The 25,429-nt window shown below is 36.1% G+C and overlaps 1 long non-coding RNA gene and 2 pseudogenes across 1 annotated transcript in view; 2 read left to right on the plus strand and 1 right to left on the minus strand.

Moving 5' to 3' along the window:
- LOC139081321 (uncharacterized) overlaps positions 1-25,429 on the plus strand; it is a 103,226-nt gene that overhangs the window by 50,682 nt on the left and 27,115 nt on the right. The window lies entirely within an intron of this gene.
- LOC139081306 (olfactory receptor 5D13-like) lies at positions 2,775-10,411 on the minus strand (annotated as a pseudogene).
- Positions 10,739-24,174, plus strand: LOC103543709 (olfactory receptor 4P4-like; annotated as a pseudogene).

Below are 25,429 nucleotides of genomic sequence, written 5' to 3' on the forward strand. Positions count from 1 at the left end.
AATTAATTTCTAGCTTTATAACACTATGATTAGAGAAGATGCTTGTTATTATTTCAATTTTTTTTAAATTTGTAGAGACTTGCCTTGCTTCCCAACATATAGTCTATCCTTGAGAATGTTCCATGAATGCTTGAGAAGAATGTGTATTCTGCTGTTTTGGTATGGAGTGTTCTATATATGTCTATTAAGTCCAACTGTTTTAGCTTTTCATTTACTTCCACTGTTTCCTTGTTTATTTTCTGTCTGGATGATCTGTCCAATGATAGGAGTGGGGTGTTGAGGCTGCCTACTATTATTGTATTATTTTTGATATCTTCTTTTAGTTTTTTTAATAGTTGCTGTATGAACTTTGGTGCTCCTCTGTTGGGTGCATAGATATTTATAAGTGTTATTGCTTCTTGATGAAGTGTCACTTTGATCATTATATATTGCCCCTCTATGTCTCTCTTTACCTGCCTTATCTTGAAATCTGTTTTGTGTGATATAAGCATTGCAACACCTACTTTCTTTTGTTTGCTATTAGCTTGGAGTATTGTCTTCCACCCCTTCACTCTAGCCTGTGTTTGTCCCTGGAGCTGAGGTGTGTTTACAGGAGGCAACAAATTTTTGGATCTTGCTCTTTAATCCATCTTGCCAATCTGTGTCTTTTTATTGGAGAGTCTAATCCATTTACATGGAGGGTGATTATTGATGCATGAGGGCTTAATCCTGTCATTCTGTCACTTGTTTTCCGGTTTTCCTGTGTTACCTTTGTTTCTCATCCTGTGTGTTTTAGTCTACCCATTGATTTCTGCAATTTCTTATGCTGGGTTTCTTAGCTTTTTCCTTATTTATGTTTTGTGGCTCTGTTCTGTTTTTTAGTTTAGTGGCTACCCTGAAGTTTCTATTCAGATTCTCATGCATAACATAGTCCATTTTCTGGTGGCCTCTTACTTCCTTAGCCTAAACTGATTCAGTCCATTTCCTCCTCCCTTCCTAAGTTATTATTTTCATCTCTTGTGTTGTGAGTTTGTGTTTAGATTGATAAGACTGTCTTTGTTTTTGGTGATTTCCTTCCCTTTATCCTAATGCTATAGTTGAATATTTGCTATCCTATCCTGATTCTATATATTTGGCTCCCTACTGTGAGTTTTGTGAATCCTTTCTCCCTTTTTTTCTTTTTTCTAATATGAGGGCCTTCTTGAGGATTTCATTTGGGGGAGTCTCGTGGCTATGATGTCCCTTAAGTTTTGTTTGTCTGGAAAAGATGTAGTTACTCCCTCATATCTGAAGGCTATTTTTGATGGATAGAGTATTCTTGGCTGAAGATTTCTATCGTTTAAAGTTTTGAATGTGTTATTCCAGTCTCTCCTAGCTTGTAAAGTTTCTGTAGAGAAATCTGCTGAAAGTCTGATAGGGGTTCCTTTGTAGGTTATCTTCTTCTGCCTTGCTACCCTGAGTATTCTTTCTTTGTCCTTCGCTTTTGCCATTTTTACTACTATATGCCTTGCAGTAGGTCTTTTTACACTGACAAATCTAGGAGCTCTGAAAGCTTCCTCCACACACATTTCTCGTTCAATCTGTAGATTTGGGAATTTCTCTGCTATTATTTCGTTGAGCACACTTTCTGCTCCATTTTCCTTTTCCACGCCCTCAGAAATTCTGATGATTCTTAATTTGCCTTTCTCATTGAGTTGGCTATTTCTTAGAGATTTTCTTCAGTTTTCTTTATTCTTAGTTCTCTTTCTTCCACTGTCTGGAGCCATTCAACCTGACTATCTTCAATTATGCTAATTTGCTCCTCTATGGTGTCTACATGGGCATTCAGGGAATCCGTATTCTGTTTTATCTGATCCATTGTATTTTCACCTCTAGTATTTCTGATTGATTCTTTATAGTTTCAATCTCTTTTGTGAAGTAACTCTAGAACTTGTTGACTTGTTTCTCTATATTTCCCTTTACCTCATTCAGTTTATTAATGATAGCTATTCTGAATTCATTTTCTCTTAGTTTACCTCTTTCCAAGTCTACTGGACATAATTCTGTGTTTTTATTGTTTTCCTTCTTGTCTGGAGCTTTTATAAATTGCTGGATGTTAGAGGAACAGTTTTTATGCATAATGCTATTATTTGGTTGCAGTTACAGCCTGTTGCCACTAGAAGGGGGTCGAGAGCTATGTGTTCTGACATCTCCTCCTTCAGCCAAGACGGCAGTGCACAGTGTAGGTTGGGGGAGGAGGGGCACTTTCTCTTGCACACTACCAGGATTCCAATCAGCTCCCGCTCTCTGGTTTCCTGGGGCCTTAGTTTGATGGATTCCCCTCAGGTGAAAGCTTTCCTCCATTAGAGGCTTTCTGTCTGGGCTGCACAGACCTGTGGGAGTCCTGGACAATCTGCCAGACACACGGCCCCTCCCCCACTCGTTCCCTCACGGAGCCTACTGCAGCAGCCATCCCAGTCTCTAGGGGTTGGAGTGAAGATCTCTCTTATTCCATCCCAGCTCCTCCAAGGGGAGCTCCAGCCTTTCTGCCCTCTGTCATTTGGCTGCTATGGGTCTCTGTCGATTTCTGTGATATTAGGATTTTTTGTTAGAATGTGGTTGTTCCTTTTGGTTGTATTTTGGAGGGGAGAGAGTCCCTGGCGAGCTCACTCTGCCATGATGCTGACGGCACACCCTTTTGCTTTGCTTTTTGAAAAAAAGGAACTTGAAGTAGGAAAACGTGACACCACTTGGACAATTTTCCACAACACTCTTGAAAATGAAGAAGTAAATGTTACCATCTTATATTAATGCCATTATAATTTGGTATTAATTAACCTCCTGACAATTTCCTTCATGTATTTTTTCCTGAGGCAGTAGATCAGTGGATTCAGCATGATGGTGAATGCCATGTAAAAGACAGAAGGCACCTTGACCATGAGCTGTGAACTTTTGGAATTAGGAACATAGTAGAGAATAGGATGTTCCCATGGAAAAAAGTAATAGCAGTCAGGTAGGAGGCACATGTGGAGAAGGCTTTGTGGTGCCCCTAAGTTGAAGACATCTTCCTGACAGAGATAAAAATTAAAACTTAGGAAGAAAGAATGATCATCAGGCTGCTTATTTCGTTAAATATGTTAGAGACTAAATAATCTTTTGACTAATGTAAGGGTCAGAGTAAGACTCAGAGGTAAAGGCAGCATACTCACAAAGTTATTTATGGTATTAGTTGCTATGAATGATAATTCTGATAGAAAGTTGGTAAGGATCAGGGAAAAGACTGTACCTCAAGAATATGATGCAGCCACCAACAAAAAAGAAAGTTCCTGGGACATTACAACTGTGTAGAGAAGAGGGTTACAAACTGCCACAAATCGGTCATATGCCATCACTGCCAACACGAATGTTTCTGTTACCACAATATGCATGCAAAGAAGAACTGCATGATGCATCCTGTGAAGGAGATGGTTCTGTCTTCCACAACCAAGTTTTCTAGTAGTTTGGGTGTAACCATGGTAGAGTAACAGAAATCAACAAAGGATAAGTGGCTGAGAAAAAGCTACGTGGGGTTGTGGAGTTTGGGATTGGTCTTGATAACCATGATCATGCCCAGGTTCCCCAGCACAGTGACTTTGGATGGTTAAGAATAACAGGAACAGGGCACATGGAGTTCTGGATATTCTAAAGAAACTGAGAGAATGAAAGTGACTTTTTCACTGTAGTTTTCTGGGTTCCTTGGACAAAATAGGAAAGTTGATTCACAGAAATGAGAAACAAAATTTGGATATGGCAGGGTAAAATGAGGAAATGTTGAGAGACTTAGTGATTATCTGTAAATAAGGTTCTTGAAAATACTTAGATTTAACTGTTACATTATTTCAAAAGCTAGAATTTAGTAATATCACAATTATAGAGTAGTTATTAAATCTGTGCAAATGCAATAATAAAAGAATGAAGCTGAGAGAGGAAGAACAAGAATAGAGTTGGCCTTGTTATATTTCAAGTGATTGGACTCGTGTCTTCATGAGAAGACTGGTCTAGTTTTTGCATGAATCTGAGTTTAGTTAAAATTCTTCTCTTGGGAGAAATACATATCATAAGTTTCTGCAATTTTTTTCCCTCCCTAACTCGTTTAACTATGAGAACTGAGAATTCAAAAAATAAGTAATGTCCCAGCAAAATAGTCATTACAACTTTTTCTACTATTGTAGCTATAAGTATTTCTGTGTTTCCCCTTCCAGTAACCTCCCAATACTCAGTCATACATTTCTCCCCCTATGTTTTAAATATTTTCTGTGGAAGAATAAAGCACTTGATCAACCACATTTACCTAGTTATTGAAAATTGTAAAAATCTGTTATCTTTTCTTGGTGTATTGTAATATCAGGTGTTTAGAGAGATTTGTGGTAGAAATAAGCTTAATTATAATATGTCCAGACTATTTTTATTACCTTGGAGGCTTTTTCTATACTATCATCACTCGAAGGTCATTGCAGTGTATGTCACCACCTCCAAAGATGGCCGCTGCTTCTGAGTTATAATATTTTGTTTTTATTTGGTTAGGGATTTTCTTTCACTGAATTGGTTTCAATAGACATAAAGGTAATCCTTTCAATGCCCTGTTTTCTTAGTTACTTGACCTTCCAATAATTTTACCTCCACTTGTCTCATTTACCATGGTCATACTTTTAACTATCCTTTATCAATAATTATAAAACATCAAAAATGCCAATTTTATCCACATCTGTAACATGATACCTATTGTACTTATTTTTTATCATTTAATATTTTAACATTGTGTGTTCCACAGTAAAATAAAGTTCATGAAAGAAAAGATGGGACACTAGAACAGAGTAAGTACTCTGTAACATTTATGAAATAAATGAATATATGAGTACGTCAATGAGTGAACTCTAGGCATATAACATACATGTATTGTAGCAAAAGTTCATAATAGTACTAAGGAAGTTAAACTTTCCTGTAATATCAGCATCACACTGTAAACTCACAATGCACTGAGATACATCTTGAGTCCTGCAAAGACTCAAGGAATCAGATACTACTTCTAGGTGGCTGAACTAACAGGCTATCATGGAAGTTAGATTTACACAGATGTTTGCCTCCTCCAAATGTTATTTGAACACATTATTTTCCTTTAAAGCTAAATAAAATAAGAATTGAATTAACTCACAAGTATACCAAATAATTTGACTTATTCATTTAGTAATGCATCTTTACTAAGATTAATGGTATCCAGGAATGTTCTGGATGAGAATTCAATTTTATTTAATAGAATAACAAACATGAAAAAACTAGTAACAGAAGTCGACAGTATATTACAATGAATGTTTCAGGGAAATGAATTTTCCTCTAATCTATCCCAAATAAACTCAGAGATCTCAGAGTGAAAAGGAGACCAGAAAGCTGAATCTTAACATCAAACTGTGTCACACATGTATGCCACCAGGACCTTAGGGATGTTAACCCTGGAGAACCTCACTGAAATCTTGCCTTGGAGACCAGAGATAGAGCAATTAGATGAGGTAGTGAACAATGTCATATTTTCTTTGCATATAATTACTTCTAAATCTCAGGGAATAATTTCATTATGAACTTTAATCCATTGATCTATTAAAAATGTTGAACTAGAAAAAAATATTTTGTCTTTAAACACCAATAAAGTACATAAATGCACAGAAGAAGAATCAGCTATTGAGCAACAGTCCAGGGACAACTATTCTTAATCATTTTTGCATTTCTGGTTTTCTCTCTATATATCGATATATATTTATCAGTGTGTATCTGGATGTAAAACATATTCTAAGTATCATATTATAGATAAATTATGTATTATCATTTCTTTAACTTTGTGTTATAAGCTTCATTTTCTATAAAAACCATTAATTTTCTTAAGATAATACAATTTGCATTACTCTTCCAAATATGATAAAAATGCTATTCAATTCTTATATTAACTGTTAGAATTTTTAAAAAGTGGATATTTTATTTTTCAGTTTATAAAATGCATTTATAGGAAGGATAATGCATTATTTAAGAAGCTGCCACATCTTAAGATTTAAACATCTCAATCTCAGTGACTTGATTTAATAGAACATATGTCAGCAAACTTTTTCTGTAAAGAGCCACATAGTAAGTGTCTTAGGCTTTATGGGTCATATAGTCTGAATCCCAACTATTCAGTTCTACATGTTGTAGCACAGATGCAGCCATAGGAATACATAAATCAATAGGCTTGTTCCAATAAAATACATATTTTATATTTATATTTTGTATATTTTATTTATAAAAAGGCAGTGGGCCAGATTTGGTTTGTGAGCCATAGTTTCTCATCCCATGCAATAGAAATTTATTTCTTGATTGTGCAAGGTCCAAAATTACTTCCAGATTAGTGGGAAGATGTCCTCTGAGTAGTGATACATGGACCTGGCCTCTTTCCAAATTGTGATTTATAGTAATGTGATTATTTTAAGGTAATTATACTATAGTGTAAAAAGTAATAATTTGTTTAAAAATATACTGCACTTTTTGCATGGGCCTTATGCACAAAGGGTCTTTGTTTTACTAACTTTTTTTTTTACTTTAAACTTTTGTCAGGTATATTAAGGTTGCTCTTCAGACAATTGAATAACATCCAAGATTTTTTCTGATTGGCAGAATCACAATAAGGTTTTGAACTTTGGGCTGAACTATAAATTAAGATGGGATTGTAGGGACAAGAAAGAAAAACAAAAGACTTTTTAAGCAGAAGATAGTCTGCGCCATTGTAGAAATTTGGATGTTTATGTTCCTATCAATTAGAAGTAGAGTTTATGCAGGTAGTAGTATGAGATAAGCCTGGAAGATCAAGGAGCCAAATTGTGTACAAAATGTAGTTGGGATCAGTGTATGTTGTTGAACACTGTAATAGGGCTTTTGGCAACAGGACAAGGATGGAATAATGAAGAGTTTGTGGGTATAGAAAGCCATAGGTATTGTGAAAGAAATTGATTCAGTTTTAATATTATAATCAAGGAAGTCAATTTGACTGCATAAATAGATTATGTAAACAGAAAGAGGTAAGTCCCACTTTCATTTATTTTGGAAGGGAACATTATGTTTTGGATAGCATCTCGTTGTGTAAGCCAGTGGTTCCCAATAACTATTAATAGTTGTATAGGTACCCTGCAATATCAAGTAATTAACAGCAAGAAGTATATATGTAACTAGAGCATCTAATTAGTCACTCAAGGTCCTGAAGATATCTGGAATACATAACAACAACAAAGGAGACTCTGACCAATGTCTTCAAATATTTCAAAGCTAAAATGTGAAAGAATGGCTGGTCTTGTTTTCTGTGTCTTCTTGAGAGAATTAATTCCACTAGATTAAAATCCAAAGGAAAACCAATTTCAGAATTAAAAACAAAACTTTCTCTCCATAGTGTCCAAAAATAGAATAGTATGAATGACTTTTAGCATCCCTGTGTTGCTCAATTTCACTTATAGGATATAAGAAGGGGCTATAAAGATAAAAACTTTGATGTAAGTAAAAGGAAAGAGGTGGCTCTTGAGGAGGAATGTAGACAAAACACTAAAACTCCACGATGTCTCTCTGCATTTCCCATATTCTGCAACTAATCCTTATATTAGTAGAGAGCTCTGAGATCACTTCATTTTTCATGTTCTCAAAATACCCCTTGTTTTTAAATTATTTCTATCTTTCTCAAATCTGAGAAGTTATACCTATCTAACAGATTGGTTTAACTACCCTCTCAATGAAATCTATTATAGTGATTAAGTAGCATACTCTAACCTTCCTAACTAATAAGCATTTGGTTCAATGTAAGATTTATTAATTCTTGCCTGTAACTGAGAAGACCGTTCATGCAAGCATATATAAGTACATAAGGATACCATACAATAAGAAGTGAGAAATTCAATTCTAAATAGCCTCCCAAATCCAGTATGATACATACATATATAGCTGGAGAAAGAGATATATAGTTATAGATATAGATATAGACATGGGTATAGATGTAGATAGATATATAGATATATATATACCTCTGAGAATGCAGAGTATAAAGTATATGCCCGTGAGTAGTGCTCTGTGTCTGGGATAACTCATAATTAAGGTGATTATAGGCAACTGTCTTCATATTTCTTTGATGTAAGCTGAGTCTCAAATCTGGCGCATATTTCAGAAAATATTAAAGAGTTAATGTAAACCTGATAATAAATCTCTTACATCTCATTTTAGTATTATTTCTTATTACATAAGAGGCAATTTTTTTCAAGTTTATTCTAATTTGACATAACGCAAAATACATATTGGTTTTACCTACCCCCAACACTTCCAATTAAGCTCTCATCTATTTGTGGTCTCACTCTCAACCAAATTGTATAGGAATTGGTAGAATTTTTTTCATAAGTTTCAGTAGTACAAAACCCTCTGGAAAATGGTAGCAGAGCATGAAGATGTCTTTCCCTTACAAGTGATACAAATAGGGTAACCACTAGATGGGAGACTGACATCATATCTTAAATCAAGACAGTAGAATTTCAGTCTTAATTGCTTTGCAGACAGTAACAGAGAAAGAAATAGAAAATAAGATGTTCATAGTCTGAATATACATTGAAGATCATTTATTCCTCCCCCATTCCCTCCAGGGATAACGTAATACATCTGCAAAGGTGATAAATTATTGACCCAGTTCAAGCTTCAACTCAACTTTTATTTTTATCTTGTTTTCCCATTTATTAGTGTTAAACTGAGAGTATTGTGTTGGCCCTTGGTAACTTACATGATCACACAGTTTGAGTAATAAAGAGCATTAACAGTTCATTTCAATACGTTTATAATAAGTAAATACACAAATAAAAAGGGGAATAATAATATATACAGATATTAGTATAAAGATGAACATCCTTACAAAAATACAAACCTTCCTAAAAGCAGAGCAAGAAGACAAACTAAGTGGTGAAAGTCATTTATCTAGTTATATATAGACATGTGAGTATCACATATTCACATGCATATGCACACATGTATGCTTTAAAATATCATATACATGATCAAATATTGCAGAACCAAAACAGAACATATTGATTATATTAGCAGATTTAATGACAAAGCTAAATTCAACACGGTTCTATATACATGAGGAATTCATAAGCAAAGAGATTCAGTCAAGTCAAAGTTAAAGAATAAGTTAGTGATTCCTAAATTAATTTCATTGTCACAGAAAATATTCTGAATGATTTGAATCCTTTGACCTTTGCTGTGATTTGCTTTATGATTCAGCAAATGATCAATTGTGGTAAATTTTTTATGTGTACTAAAAAACATGTACATGCTGTTTTTGTTGCTAATTTTCTGTAAAAGTTAATTAGGTCAAATACGTCAATCATGTCATTCAGGACTTCTATGTCCTTAGACATTACAATACTTGCTTATTAATCAATTGGAGAAGTATGTCAAAGTCTTACATGGTGATAAAGAACTTATCTATTGTTTCTTATAGCTCTGGAGTTTTCCTTTACCTACTTTGAATGTCTATTATCAAGTGTAAGGATATTTGAATTGTAATCTCTTCTTAGTAGCATTCTATATCATTATGAAATAATCATCTTTATATTTAGTAATTTTATTTTACTTAAAATATACTGTCATATTATTATAGCTGAATGAACTTGCTTTAAAGATATTTAGATTTGTACCTAGTTTTGTAATATTTAAAATAGATGAGCACATGCATAACTTACTACGCCGAAATTTACCCAGGTCTATACCTCACAGAAATATTTATGTTCACCAAACAATATAGCAAAATTCTTCATAATGCCAGTATTTGTAATACCTGAGAAGTAAAAAACAGAAACAAAAAAATTTAAAAAGCTATCAACATGCACAGATGTTACCTCAGAGTTAACCTTCCTGAAAAATAAATCAAAGTTTGAGGACTCACACTTAAGTTCAAAACTTAGTATAAAGCTAGAGTAATCAGATCTCATCAAGATGTCAGCATAAGCAGACTGTGAACTCATTTCCTCCCATGGGCATAACCAGGTTACAACTATTTTTGGAAAAATTACCCTGGATAGAAAACTGAAAAGCTGGATAAAAAGATTCCCCACAAGTGACAGTCTTGACTAAGGTGGGAGAGGCAGAATTTCCTGCTGGAGAGAAATAAAGCCATCTTTGGGAGCAGCGTTGTTTCTCAGCTATCCAGTTGGGAGCCACCCTAAGGTCTACAGTCCTGCCTGGAGGAGTGAATTCCAGACCGGGATTTGATACTGCTATAAGCATCCTTCAGACTCAGCACAACTGAGATGACAGCCTTACCATCTGCTGTCACTGGCTATTAATTGCAGTGGGGTTACTCGCAGAAAAGCTATTTGATGAAAGCCAAAATAAGCCAAGTCTTAAAGGGGCCATGCACAAACTCACCCATCTTGGCAACCTAAAATCACCAGAGAGAGGGCTGACAGTCCTTTGGTGAAATAGAATCACCTGGTGGGCTGTGTGGGCATCTTGGTGAGAGGAGGAACCTCTCTGGAGACTGAGACATTGGTGGGGGTCATTGTTCTGACCTGGTCCAGCTGTGCTCACACAGACACCAGTGGATGCCGTTGAGGTTCTTCCCCTGGCATGTTAGCCCAGGGGTCTGCCAAACCCACTAGAGATCAGATTTAATCCAGTTTAGCCAGGGCAGTCAGCCGGCCCTAGGGACAGGCCCTGCCCAAAAGTAAGCCCTTTGGTTACTTGTCAGCCTGCATTGATGGGGTTCCTTGATCCTCTACAGGCAGGCAATGTGTCTGCTTCTGTGGGGCAGGGCCTGTATGACGACCAGGTAAACTGTGGGGGGCATTGGTGGAGAGGTAGTGGCCTCTGCAGCGGGGCACAAGAGTACACTCCAGAGTATTGGAAAGTGTGCACAGACCAGGACAGTATTGATGGTGTGTGAAGTCCTATGATGGGTGAGGCTTATCAGTGGCCGAAGACCTGTGCTTCACAAATAGCCATAAAAAGGATCAGCCCCACCATCTAAAGCCTGAACAAATTAAGTGCTCCTATGCCTAGGACCAGCCCTACTCAACTGCACTCCTAAGAGATCTGAAAACAGCCTAATAGGCCTGAGGCCTATAGCAAGTGTAAACCCCTGAGCCAACCAACCAGCTACACTGGGTACCTACCCAATTAGTAGGAAAACTGCAGCAGGAGTGTGTTTTTAGACCTTGTAGCCAACAGTACTGAGGCTCCCCAAACTAGATTTACAAACAGCTGGCCATGGAAGGAAAGACTAGACTCCCTGGGTATCTGCCTTAAAGGCAATGTTGCCACAGCAGAAGGACACAAGTAGCCCACAAAGGGGTCACTCCTGGGTCTTTTGGACTGGTGATGAGAGGTAATGCATCTGTTACATAAGGCCACTTCTCGAAGATCAGGAGACATAGCCAACTCACCTAATACGTAGAAATAAGCACAGAGATAGAGGCATAATGAAGAGACAAAGGAATACATTCCAAACAAGGGAACAGGGCAAAATCCCAGAAAAAGGACTAAATGAAACAGAAATTAGCAATCTACCTGACAAAGAGTTCAAACAAAATCTCATAAGGGTGCTCACAGATATTGGGAGAAGACTGGATGAACACAGTGAACTCACCAACAAAGAACTGGAAAATATAAAAAAATAAACAATCAGAAATGAAGAATACAATACTGGAAATGAAAAAGTCACTAGATGGACTCAATAGCAGAGTAGAGGATACAGAATAAAGGATTAATGAGCTAGGTGAAAGACTAGAGGAAATCATCCAAGCTGAAGAGAAAAAAAAAAAAAGAATTAGACAGAATGAGAAAAGTCTAAAAGAATTCTGGGACAATAGCAAGTGCACTAACATTTGTATAATAGGTTTCCTGGAAGGAGAAGAGAGACAAAGGGGCAGAAAATTTATGTGAAGAAATAATAGATAAAAATTTTCCTAACCTATGGAAAGAAACAGACATCAAAGCACAGGAAGCACAGAGAGCTCCAAACAAGATAAGCCCAAAGAGGCCCACAGCAAGACACATTATAATTAAAATTTCCAAAATTAAATGTAAAGAATCCTAAAAGCAGCAAGAGAAAAGCAGCAAGTGGCATACAAAGGAAAGTCCATAAGACTATCGGCTGATTTCTCAGCTGAGACCCTAGAGGCAAGAAGAGAATGGCATTATGTAATTAAAGGCTAAAAGGAAAAAAATATACAGCCGAGAATACTCTATCCATCAAGGTTGTCATTCAGAGTTGAAGGAGAGATAAGGAGCTTCCAAGACAAGCAAAAATTACAGGAATTTATCACGAAGAAACAGGTTCTACAAGGAATGCTGAAGGGACTTATTTAAGCAGGAAAGTGATGACCACAAATAGTGATAAAATATTATCCAAAAAACCCTAAAAAAACTGACAATAAAATCATTGGTAAAGGTAAAAATATAGTAAAGGTAGCAGATCAACCACCTGTGAAGATTAGATGAAGGTTAAAATACAAAAGTACTAAAATTACTTATTTCAAGGAGAAGAGGGTAATGGATAGACACACACAAAAGAAAAGATTAGATATTATTTCAAAAACATAAAATGTGGGAGGAAGGGAGTGAATAGTAGAGCTTTTAGAAAGAGATCAAGCAAAAGAGTCTATCAACATGATATAGACTGATATACACAGAATATTATATAGGATCTTCATGATAATCACAAATCAGGAAACTGTAATAAGTAACAAATAAGTAAGACAAAAGAAATCAAACATATTATTAAAGAAAGCCATCAAACCACAAGGGAAGAGAGCAAGAAAACAAGAAAGGAACAGAGAAGAACTACAGAACACAGAGAAAAAAACAAAGTAACAAAATGGCAATAAATACATATTTATCAATAGCTACATTAAATGTCAATGAACTAAATGCTCCAATTAAAAGGCATAAGATGGCTGATTGGATAAAAAAACAAGACCCATTTATATGCTGCCTGTAAGAGACACACTTCAGACCTAAAGACACTCGCAAACTGAAAGTGGAAGGATGGAAAAGGATATTCTATACAAATGGCAAAGAAAGAAAGTGGCAGTAGAAATACGTATATCAGACATAATAGACTAAAACAAAAACTGTAACAAGAGACAAAGAAGGACAGTACACAATGATAAAGAGAACAATTCAACAAGAAAATATAACACTTGTAAATATCTATGCACCCAACATAGGAGCACCTAAATATATAAAGCAATTATTAACAGACATAACAGGAGAAATAGACAGTGACACAATAATAGTAGGGGTTTTAACACTCCACTTACACCAATGGATACATCATCCAAACAGAAAATCAATAATGAAACACTGGCCTTAAATGACACATTTGACCAGATGGACTTAGTTGATATATATAGAATATTTCATTGAAAAAACACAGAATGCACATTCTTTTCAAATGAACATGGGACATTCTGCAGGATTGATCACATATTAGGCCACAAAACAAGTGTCTACAAACTGAAGAAGATCAAAACAATACATGCATCTTTTCTGATCACAAAGGTATGAAACTAGAAATCAACTACAGGAAGAAAACCAGAAAAGCCAAAAAATGTGGAGATTAAACAAAATGCTACTGAATAATGATGGGGTCAATGAAGAAATCAAAGGAGAAATAAGAAATTCCTGGAGACAAGTGAAAATGAAAATATACCATGCCAAAATCTATGGGATACAGCAAAAGCAGTTCTAAGAGGGAAATTTATAGCAATTCAGGCTTACCCCAAAAAAGACAGAAAATCCCAAATAAACAATCTAACAGTGCATCTAAAGGTACTCTAAAAAGAAGAACAAACAAATTGGAAAATCAGCAGAAGGACAGAAGTAACAAAAATCAGAGTAGACATTTTAATAAATATAATTTTTCATGGAATAATTTCTATATAATTTCTTCTTAGAAGTCCAGAAAGACTACACGTCAATTCAGAAAAATTATTTTTTGTTCAGATTCTTCATGAACTACTTGCATAAAGGATGATAGGTTTTTTCTAGTGACATATTATTCCTTCAAGATTATAGCACATTGTTTACTTCTCAAATTTTTCTTTAGTTAATATTTATTTCACATTGACTATATGCTGAGCACTGTATAAATCACCCACACACCCTCCACCCCTTTTCTGCCATCATTAGGAACCCTCTACTTTAGTGGTTTTTTTTTTTTTGTCAAGTAGTTTATTTTTGTCACATAATGAGAGGTCTAGGGCTTGACAACTGCTAATACTGGTCCAATTGTTCATTGTTATCCATGATGAAGCTCTGGTATTCTTATGGCATTTTCCTAGTTGTGGCAGGATGGCTTCATCAGCTCCAACTATCATACCCACCATCAGGAAGAAAGAAAACAGGAAGGAATCTGTATAAGAAATGTAAAAACGTTCTTAAAAATATAGACAACTTCACTTGTGTCTGATTAGCCAGAATGGTAACATACAACAACCCTGGTTGGAATTTCTTGGAGAAGAAATTTGAGAATACAGGTTGGGCCAAGTAACCCATGAGACTGTATTTTTGCCATACCCACATTATCTTCTTTTACATGTCTCTGTCATTGTTATTATCCTTCTCATTTTATATTTAAGGATAATCAAGGTCAAAGAATTTATATGGTGAACCCAAAATCATAGCACTGGAAAGAGGAACACTTGGGCTTTGAACCCATCTCCATCTTTCTCTGAACTCTAATCATTTCCACTTCATTAAAGACTCTCTCAGGATTCTTTGTGAAAGACCAATAGTTGTAATTAAACCAGGTTTGGATGAATAAATGAATGATTAGCTTATTAATTTTGGTGCTTGTGCACATGACTCTACGTAAGAGAGAGTTCTGTTAAGGGCCCTTCTCAATCATGAAGATAAAATCCTTAGAGTCAGCTTTAGGAGATGGCTTGAAAGAGCTTTGTAGCCACCAGCCTGGGTGCAAATCCCAGTTCTACCATTTACTAATATATGATTATGAATCCATCACTTAATCTCTCTGTGACTTAGAATTCTCCTCTTTCTTTTCCACCCATTATCTCCAAGTCCAGTTATATATCGTAGCCAAATTAATTGTCAAGAAGCACAGATTCGATTCTATTATTCCTCTACTCCAAAGCCATCAATAGATCTATGACAGACACTGTGAACTGGCTACTTTCCCTTAGCTTTGTTTATCAGAGAGGCAGGAAACGTAAAATACTCAAAATTCCTCAGCCTACTCTGTAGCTAGGAATGGCATGACATATTTCTACTGAGATGTAAATGAAAGTCTTTGGAGGGGCTGACCATTGCGTCCCTTTACCCTTATCCTTTCTTACTGCCTGTCACACAGTCATGAGGCTAGAGGCGGAGCAGCCATTTTACCATGAGCTAGTAAACATGAATTCAAAAGCCACCTGTGGATAATGACAGGGCGGAGCAAAAGGAAAGAATCTGGGTTGGCCATGGTATCACTGAGCCGTCATACCTACTTTGGACCGCCTGCCCCCTGACTTCTTGTTGCATAAGATTGATGAACTCCCTTCTAATTTAAAACATTTTCTGTTATATTTTTGTGTCATCTCAGGCTAAACGTATTCTTTTTTAAAATTCTTTTTACTATAGTAATGGTGGTTTATAACGTTATATACATTTCAGGTGTGCATTGTTATATATTTCAGTTTCTGTGTAGATTACAACATGTTCACAATCCAAAGACTGATTAGAATCCATCACCAAACACATGTGCCTAATCACCCCTTTCACTCTCATGCCTCCGCCCTTACTCTCTGGTAAGCACCAATCCAATCTCTCTTTCTATGTGTTTGTTTGTTGTTGTTTATATTTTCTACTTATGAGTGAGATCATGTGGTATTTGACTTTCTCCCTCTGACTTATTTCGCTTAGCATAATACCTTCAAGGTCCGTCCATGTTGTCAAAAATAGCAGGATTTCTTCATTTCTTATGGCTGAGTAGTATACCATTGTGTGTATATACCACATCTTCTTTATCCATTCATCCATTGATGGGCACTTATGTTGCTTCCAAGTCTTGGCTATTGTGAATAATGCTGCAGTGAACATAGGGGTGCATATGTATTTATGCATTTGTGTTTTCAGGTTCTTTGGATAAATACCCAGCAGTGGAATACCTGGATAGCATGGTAGATCTATTTTTAATTTTCTGAGGAATCTCCACACAGTTTTCCATAGTGACGGCACCCGTTTGTACTCCCACCAGCAGTGTATGAGTGTTCCCTTCTCTCCACATCCTCTCCAACGCTTATTGTTTCCTGTATTGTTATAGTCATTCTGATGGGAGTGAGGTGATATCTCATTGTAGTTTTGATTTGCATTTCCTCGATGGTTAATGATGTCAACATCATTAACAGACATCTTTTCATGTGCCTGTTGGCCATCTGTATATCTTCTTTGGAGAAATGTCTGTTCAGGTCTTTTGCCCATTTTTTAACTGGGTTGTTAGATTTTTGGCATTGAGATGTATGATCTCATATGCCAAATGTATCATCTCTCGTATGATATATGATTATCAGATATAAGATTTGCAAATATCTTCTCCCAATTGTTAGGTTGTCTTTTTGATTTGTTGATGGTTTCCTTTGCTGTGCAGAATCTTTTTAGTTTGGTGTAGCCCCATTTGTTTATTTATTCTATTTTTCCCTTGCACGGTGAGACATAATACTTAAAAGTATGCTGCTAAGACCAATGTGAAAGAACATACTTCATATGTATTCTCTTAGAATTTTAATGGTTTCAGGTCTTACATTCAAATCTTTAATCCATTTTAAGTTAATTTTTGTGTTTGGGATAAGATGGTGGTCTTCACTCATTCTTCTGCATGTGGCTGTCCAATTTTCCCAACACTATTTATTGATGACTTTCCTTCTCCATTGTATGTTCTTGTATACCTTGTCAAAAATTGGCTGTCCATAGATGTTTGGCCTTATTTCTGGGTTCTTGATTCTGTCCCATCGATCAGTGCTTGTTTTTCTGCCAGTAGCATGCTGTTTTGTTTCCTATAGCTTTACTTACTATAGATTATTTTTGAAACCAGAGAGTGTGAAACCTCCAGCTTTGTTCTTTTGTCTGAGGATTCCTTTGGCTAATCAGGGTCTTTTCTTGTTCCATATACATTTTAAGATTTGTTATTCTATTTCTCTGAAAAAGATTGTCAGAACTTTGATAGAGATTGTGTTGAATCTATAGATTGCTTTAGGAAGTATGGACATTTTAACTGTGTTAATACTTCCAATCCAAGAGCATGGAATATCTTTCCATTTCTTTGTGTATGCTTCAATTTCTTTTGACAGCATTTTATAGTTTTCGCTGTACAGATCTTTTACCTCTTTGCTTAAGTTTTTTCCTAGGTATTTTATTTTTTTGTTGCAATTGTAAATGGGATTATATTCTTAATTTCTCTTTTTGCTACTTTGTTGTTAGTGTATATAAACACAACTGATTTTTGTACGTTGATGTTGTATCCTGCAACTTGACCATATTCATTTATTATTTCTGGAAGTTTTTTAGTGGATTCATTTAGGGTTTTCTATATATAAAATCATGCCCTCTGCAAACAGTAACAGTTTATCTTCTTCCTTTCCAATTTAGATCCCTCTTATTTTTTTTTTCTTTCCCGATTGCTCTGGCTAGGACTTCCAATGCTTTGTTAAATGAAAATGGTGAAAAGGGGCCTCCTTGTCTGCCTCCTGTTCATAGAGGGATAGATTTCAATTTTTCTCCATTGAGAATGCTATTAGCTGTGGGTTTTTTATATATGGCCTTTATTATGTTGAGGCACATTCCTTCTACACCTATTTTATTGAGAGTTTTATCTTAAATGGATGCTGTATCTTGTCACTTCTTTTTCAGCGTCTATTGAGAGGATCATGTGATTTTTATTCTTCATTTTTTAATATGGTGTATCACATTGATTGATTTGCAGGTGCTGAATCATCCTTGCATCCCTGGAATAAATCCCACTTGATCATGCTGTTTGGTCTTTTTAATGTATTGTTGTATTCAATTTGCTAGTATTATGTTGAAGATTTTTGCATCAATATTCATCAGTGATATTGGCCTGTAGTTTTTGTGTGTGTGTTGTCCTTGTCTGATTTGGTATCAGGGTAATGTTGCCTTCATAGAATGAGGTAGAAAGCCTCTCCTCCTCTTCTGTTTTTTGGAAGAGTTTGAGAAAGATAGGTACTGCATCTTCTTTGAATGTTTGGTAGAATTCACCAGGGAAGCTGATGGTCATGCACTTTTAGTTTTGGCAAAGTTTTTGAGCATTGTTTCCATCTCCTTACTGGTAGTTGATCTATTCAAATTCTCTATTTCTTCTTGTTTCAGTTTTGGAAGATTTTATGATTCTAAGAACGTATACACTTCATCTAGATTATCCAATTTGTTGGCATATAGCTTTTTAAAGTATTCTCATAATCTTTTGTATTTCTGACATGTCTGTTTTAATTTCTCCTCTTCCTTTTCTGATTTTATTTATTTGATCCTTCTCTCTTTTTTTCATGCTGAGTCTAGATAAAGATTTGTCAATTTTGTTTATCTTTCAAAGAACCAGCTCTTGGTTTCATTGATTGTTTTCCTGGTTTTTTTTTTTTTAAGTCATTATTTCATTTATTTCTGCTCTGATTTTTATTTCCTTCCTTCTATTGATTTTGGGCTTTATTTCTTCTTCTTTTTCCAGTTCCTTTGGGTGCACTGTTAGATTGTTTACTTGGAATTTTTTTTGTCTGTTGAAGTCGGCCTGTCTTGCTATAAACATTTCTCTTAGAACTCCTCTTGCCATATCCCATAGATTTTGTCATGTTGTAATTTCATTTGTGTCTAGGCATCTTTTGATTTCTCCTTTGATTTCTTCATTGAGGCAATCATTGTTAAATATCATTTTGTTTAATCTCCACATATTTGTGGCTTTTCTGATTTTCTTCCTGTAGATGATTCTAGTTTCATACGTTTGTGGTCAGAGAAGATGGTTGGTGTCTTTTCAGTCTTAAATTTATTGAGACATTTTTTGTGGCCCAATATTGAAAAATACCAGAAACTATTCCATGTGCATTTGAAAAGAATGTGTATTCTGTGGTTTTAGGAATGTTCTATATATATCTACTAAGCTCTTCTGGTCTAATGTGTCATTAAAAGCCAATGTTTCTTTATTGATTTTTGTTTGAGTGTTCTATCCCTTGGTGTAAGTCTAGTGATAATGTACCCTACTATTATTGTGCTACTGTCTATTTTTCTTTTATGTCTTTTAATAATTGCTCTAGGGCCCAGCCTGGTGGTACAGCAGTTCACACATTACACTTCAGCAGCCCAGGATTTGCCTGTTCATTATCTGAGTGCAGGCCTATGCACTGCTTGTCAATTCCTGTTGTGGTAGTGTCTCATGTATAACGTAGAGGAAGGGGGCACAGATGTTAGCTCAGGGCCAGTCTTCCTCAGCAAAATGAGAATGGGCAGCAGGTGTTAGCTCAGGGCTAATCTTCCTCAAAAGAATAAATAAAAAAATAACTGCTTTATATATTTAGTTGCTCCTATGTTAGGTTTATAGATATTTACAAGTGTTATATCCTCTTTTTTGGATTGTTTCCTTCATCATCATGTAGTGCCCCTCTTTTTCTCTTGTTATAGTTTTTGTTTTAAAGCCTATTTTGTCTGATATACCTATTGCTACTTCAGCTTTATTTTCTTTGCTATTTGCATGGAGTATCTTTTTCTATCCCTACACTTTCAGTTTGTGAGTGTCTTTAGGTCCAAAGCGTGTCTCTTGCATGAAGCATAGATGTGGGCCTTGTTTTTTTTATCCAATTGTTCACCCTATGCCTTTTGATTGGAGCCCTTAGTTCATTGACATTTAAAGTAGCTATTGATAAATATGAACTTATTGCCATTTTGGTACATTCTTCTGTGTGTTTTACTAGTTCTTCTCTGTCCCTTTCTTATTGTCTTACTCTCTTCCCTAGGTGTTTGATGGTTTTCTTTAGTATTGTATTTGGCTTCCTTTCTCTTAATTATTTGTGCATATATTATAGGTTTCTGGTTTGTGATCACCATGGGTTTCATATATAAATAATCTACCCATATAGCAATTTATATTGAGTTGATGATCTCTTTAGTTTGAGCTCTTTTGTAAAAGTTCTACACTATAAGTCCCCTCCTCCCGGATGTTATGTTTTTATATCATATCTAACCTCTTATTTTGTGTGTGTATCCATTACCCTCTTATCATTGACAATAGGTAATTTTATGTACTTTTGTCTTTTGAGCTTTGTAGTATCTTCATAGGTGGTTTATCTTCTAACTTACTGGGGATTTTTTTGCCTTTACCAGTGATTTTATTCCCTTTTTTGATGATTTCCTTGTTCCCATTTGTGGTGTTCTCTTTCCCACTTAAATATATCCCTTTAGTTTCTGGTAAAACTTGTTTCCTGGTGATGAACTCCTTTAATTTTTGCTTGTCTGGCAAACTGTTTATCTCAACTTCCATTCTGAATGATAACCTTGCTGGGTAGATTGTTCATGTCTGCAGGCTTTTTCCCTTCAGCACTTTAAATATATTGTGCCACTTCCTCTAGTCTACAAATTTTCTGTGAAGAAGTCAGCTGATATTCTTATGGGGTTTTCTTTGTATGTCAATTGTTGCCTTTCTCATGTAGCATTTAGGATTCTCTCTTGATTTTAATTTTGGATATTTTAATTATAATCTTTATTGATTTGGACCTCTTTGGTTTTATCTTCTTTGGTGCTCTCTGTGCTTCCTTTACTTGGATGTCTCTGTCCTTCCTTAGGTTAAGAAAATTGTCAGCTATTATTTCTTCAAATAGATTCTCTGCCCATTTTTCTCTCTCTTCTCCTTTTGGGACACCTATAATATGAATGTTAGTGTGCCTGATGTTGTCACAGAGTTCCCTTAGAGTCTTCTCATTCTTTTGAATTCTTTTTTAATTTTATCTGTTCAGCTTGGATGATTTCCTCTAATCTTTCTTCAAGCTCACTGGTTCCTTATCCTGTATCATCTACTCTGCTATTGAGTCCCTCTAGTGAATTTTCATTTCCAGTATTGCATTCTTTACTTCTGATTTTTTTTTATATTTTCCAATACTTTGTTCATGTTCTCACTGTGCTCACCCATTCTTCTCCCAAGATCAGGGAGCATCCTTATCACTTTTTTTTAACTCTTTCCCAGAGAGATTGTTTATTTCTCTTTCATTTAATTATTTTTCTGGAGTTTTGTCCTGTTGCCTTGTTTGGAATGTATTCCTGTGCTTCCTAATTTTGCCTCTTTGTCTGTGGTTATATCTATGTATTATGTGGTTCCACTACATTTCTTGATCTTGCAGAAGTGACCTTATGTAGGAGACACTTTTTGAGGCCCAGTAGTGTGCTTCCCTCTTGTCACCAGTTCCAAATGTTTCATGAGTGATCCCTGTGGGGGCTACATGTGTCTTTCTGTTGTGGAAGGGTTGCACTTAATGCAGGTGCCCATGGAGTCTAGCCTGTCCCCCTGACTGGCTGGTTGTAGGCTCAGGTCTATGTGGCTTCTATGAAAACTTGAATCAGTTTGTCAGGTTTGGGGGGGAGCCCCAGCACTATTAGCTGTGAGGTCTAATAGCACATTCCTGTTGCAGTTTTTTTTTGTTGTTGTTGTTGTTAAATGAACAGGCCCCCAGCTGGGCTGGTTGCAAGGCTCATGGGCTTTTAATTTCTGTAGACCTCAAGACTGCAAGGTGATTGTCAGCTCTCAGGATTGTAGTTGAAGGGGACTGGCCTCAGGCAGGGGGGTACCCAATTGTTTCAGTCTTTGGAAGGTGGAACTGATTCCCTATGTGGCTGTTTTAGAAATGCGGATCTTCTGTCACTGATAAGCCCCATGACCTGCAGGTCCACACTCATCTTCAACATAATCCAAGCCCATGCACATTTCCTAACCCCCTGGAGCAGACCCAATCACCCTACTGAAGAGACACCCACACACTCCACCGATGCCCCACAATCTCCACTTGCTTTTCACACATGCCCTGCCACACAGAGACAGAATTCTTCACCTGCCTGCAGAGGATCCAGGCACTCAGTCTATGCAGGCCAGAAATTTTCCCAAGGGCTTGCTGTTGGGTGGGGCCAGTCCCTAGTGTGGGCTGCCTTCCCTGGTTGAGCTGGATTATATCAGCACTTTAGTGGGTGTGGCAGACCCTGGGCTAACATGCTGGGGGAAGAAATCTAATGGCATCTGTCAGGGTGTGTGTCAGTCCACGTGTACTAGGTTACAACAATGTCTGCCACCAATGTCTCAGTCCCTGGAGAAGTCTTGCCTCTCACCAAGATGCAACTAGAGACTATCAGGTGAGGCTCTTTTCAGCAAAGGACTGTCCACCTTTCTTTATGGTGATTTTCCTTTGTTTTCTGAAATGCGTGTATTTGTGCATGGGCCATTTAATACCTTGCTTTTTTCTGCTTATGTCTGATAGGTTTTCTGGGGCTATTCCCTGTTGTAGGTAATAGCCAGAAAAGCCAGATATTATGAGATTTGCCTCGGTTGTGTTGAGTGCTTCATAGTGGAAATACTCACCTGCTCAGGTTCCCCACTCCTCCTTGGGAAGACTGCATATCTTAGGATTGCTCCTGGTCAGCCAACTGTGAAGCCCCATGACTCACAAAGGTGACTTTTTTCTCTCAAGAAAGGAATTTCTCCCTCAGTCAGAACTGTTCCTGGTTGTGAGGGTTTTTTTATCCACTTTTCAGTTCTCTCTCAGGGGTAATTATTCCAAAAAGAGTTGTAACTTGGTTGTGTTTGTAGGAGGAGATGAGTTCAGCATTTGCCTATGCTACCACTTTGACCCAATCCCTCAGGTAATGTCTATGGTAATCTCCATTTTATACCCTAAAATGACACATTGTGTGTTCACCCTACTTAACACTAATTGTATTACAATGTTTTATTCTTGATGAGTATACTTTATTGCTTTCTCATAAAAGAATTTAAATTACACAAAAGTTGGAACTTTGTCTAATTTATCACTATATCCTCAGTTCTTAGAAGAATATTGGGACTAGATATTCAAAAGTATTTTGTTAAATGAATGAGTGAGTCAATGGATCTCAAAATGGCTGAGGTCTTAAAAAAACGCATTAGTGTCACTTTACATATTAGATTTTCATTTTCTCATCAATGATTTTTTTCTTTACTTTTGTAATTTTAGATAACTTTCTTGAGCATCAGACCACGGAAATTAGGAATAATGTTACTGATTTTATTCTCTTGGGTCTATGTAAGAAAAGAAAGTATGGATCCTCTGCTTTCTATTTTTCTTGCTTTGTTACCTAGTGATTAGGCTCATAAATTTGGTCATCATAATTTCTATTACATGCAGTCAGCTAATTAATGAACCCGTGTACTTCTTTCTTAATTACCTTGCGCTCTCAGACCTCTTCTACATCTCCACTTTGACACCCAAATCATGACCAATTTACTGGCAGAAAGGAACGTCATATCCTACAAAAATTGCATAACAGTTTTTTACCACACAATTCTTTGGGGGGGTGGGTCGAGGTCATCATTATGAGAGGAATGGCCTATGACCATTATACGGCCATCTGAAAACCACTTGACTATGCCATCATCATAAATAGGCAAAGGTGTATCTCAATCTCATTGCATCATTTGTGGGGAGGTTACTGGATTTCCTTGGCTTGTTTCTTCTTAGTATTTTTTTACCTTTCTGTGGCCACAGTGAAATAGATCACTATTTCTGTGACATATATCCTTTATCAAAACTGTCTTGCACTGATACACACAAGATCGGTTTCTTAGTCATTGCCACTTCCAGTCTGATGTGGCTAGTGATCTTCTCGGTTTTGATGGCCTCCTACTTTATGATCTTATATAATGTGAAATCATGTTCTGCAGAAACTCTCCACAAAGCACTTTCCACTTGCAGTTCCCATGTCACAGCTGTAATCCAGTTTTTTGCACCCAACATCTTTATTTACATTAGACCTGCCACAACCTTACCAGAAGATGAAGTGTTTACACTCTTCTACACAGTTATCGTCCCCATGCTCAATTTTCTTATCTACACCCTTAGAAACATGGATATGAAAAATATAATAAGGAAAGTTTGGTGCAATGAAAAGGAAAATCAATGATCTTTTGATGTGAATTGACATCTTTACATCACACTTCCTTTCTTTGATTCCCTCCTGCCAATGGGAGAATCAGTCAGAACTTGTAAAAGCCAAGCCTAACAGCTTCCATTAACGGTTTTCCTCTTTCATACTACTTTCCTTATGTGCTTGCCTTGTTCTCATTCCTCAGTAAATTTTAAGTTCCAAGGAAGTAGGTGTCTTGTCATATTTATTTCACTGCTAATTTCCTAGTAATAGGCAAGTGATCTCTCATCCAAAAGCATGTATTAGCAGCTCAATAAATATTTAACGAATTAATATATGAATATCTTTTCATATAGCTTTGCTTCTCATCACTTATAGGAGTCACTCTCATGGTTGAGTGACCCACTTGAACGTTAAATGCTACCATTTTGCTGATACATACTACTTTTAAATTATTTCTCTACTTCAATATATTTTGCCTTAATATAGCTATGACTGTGGACAAGAATAAATTACACTCTGGGTCCAATTAGCCAGCTGAGACACCCAGAAATCACAAAACATAGTACAGTACTGGGTCAATTATTTTAGGCTTATTCACATACTCATTTTCCAATTTTCTAACAGAGCTTCAATATGTGCTAAATTTGCTATTCATAAAGTCTCTTCTTATAAATAAATAGCTGATTTATATAAAAATAGTCAAATCACAAACAAGCTCTCCGAATTAAGATGTCTTATTGAAATTCTCTTTTTTTCCCTTGGTTTTTGTAGTGCTGAAAAAGGTTGTATGGTGGCAAAAGACACTGACAGTGTATATGCCTTTGTACTTTTAAATCTTTATTTTAAAACCTCCTATGTCAACCCATTTTATAATTATTTCATAACATAAATCTTTAAATTATTTTATATAAAACAAAGGTATTCAAAAATATTGGATAGCAGGTAATAAAAGGAACTCATTTTTTTATTTGTGAATTATAGACCAGTGATTTTTTCCTAACTCCAGGATTTCTCTTTATAGCCCTAGGAACTTGAAATTAGTCAACATTTTGTAACTATATCTATTTTTTATTTAGCATTATTTTTACAATACAGATAGTTTTTATAGTAAAGTAACTTGTTTGAGAGGAGAGCAGGTATTGTCTTCTTTATTTCTAACTCAACCTGATTAGAACATGTAATTTTAGATAAACAGCCAAATTTTCTGCTAGTATATTTCACCCCTAGGTTTAGCTGTCTCACATACCCAATTTTGGGCCATGCTGGACCCTCACTGAATCCCCTAAGG

Source organism: Equus przewalskii, unplaced genomic scaffold, assembly GCF_037783145.1.
Source record: "Equus przewalskii isolate Varuska unplaced genomic scaffold, EquPr2 contig_452, whole genome shotgun sequence".
Lineage (NCBI taxonomy): Eukaryota > Metazoa > Chordata > Mammalia > Perissodactyla > Equidae > Equus > Equus przewalskii.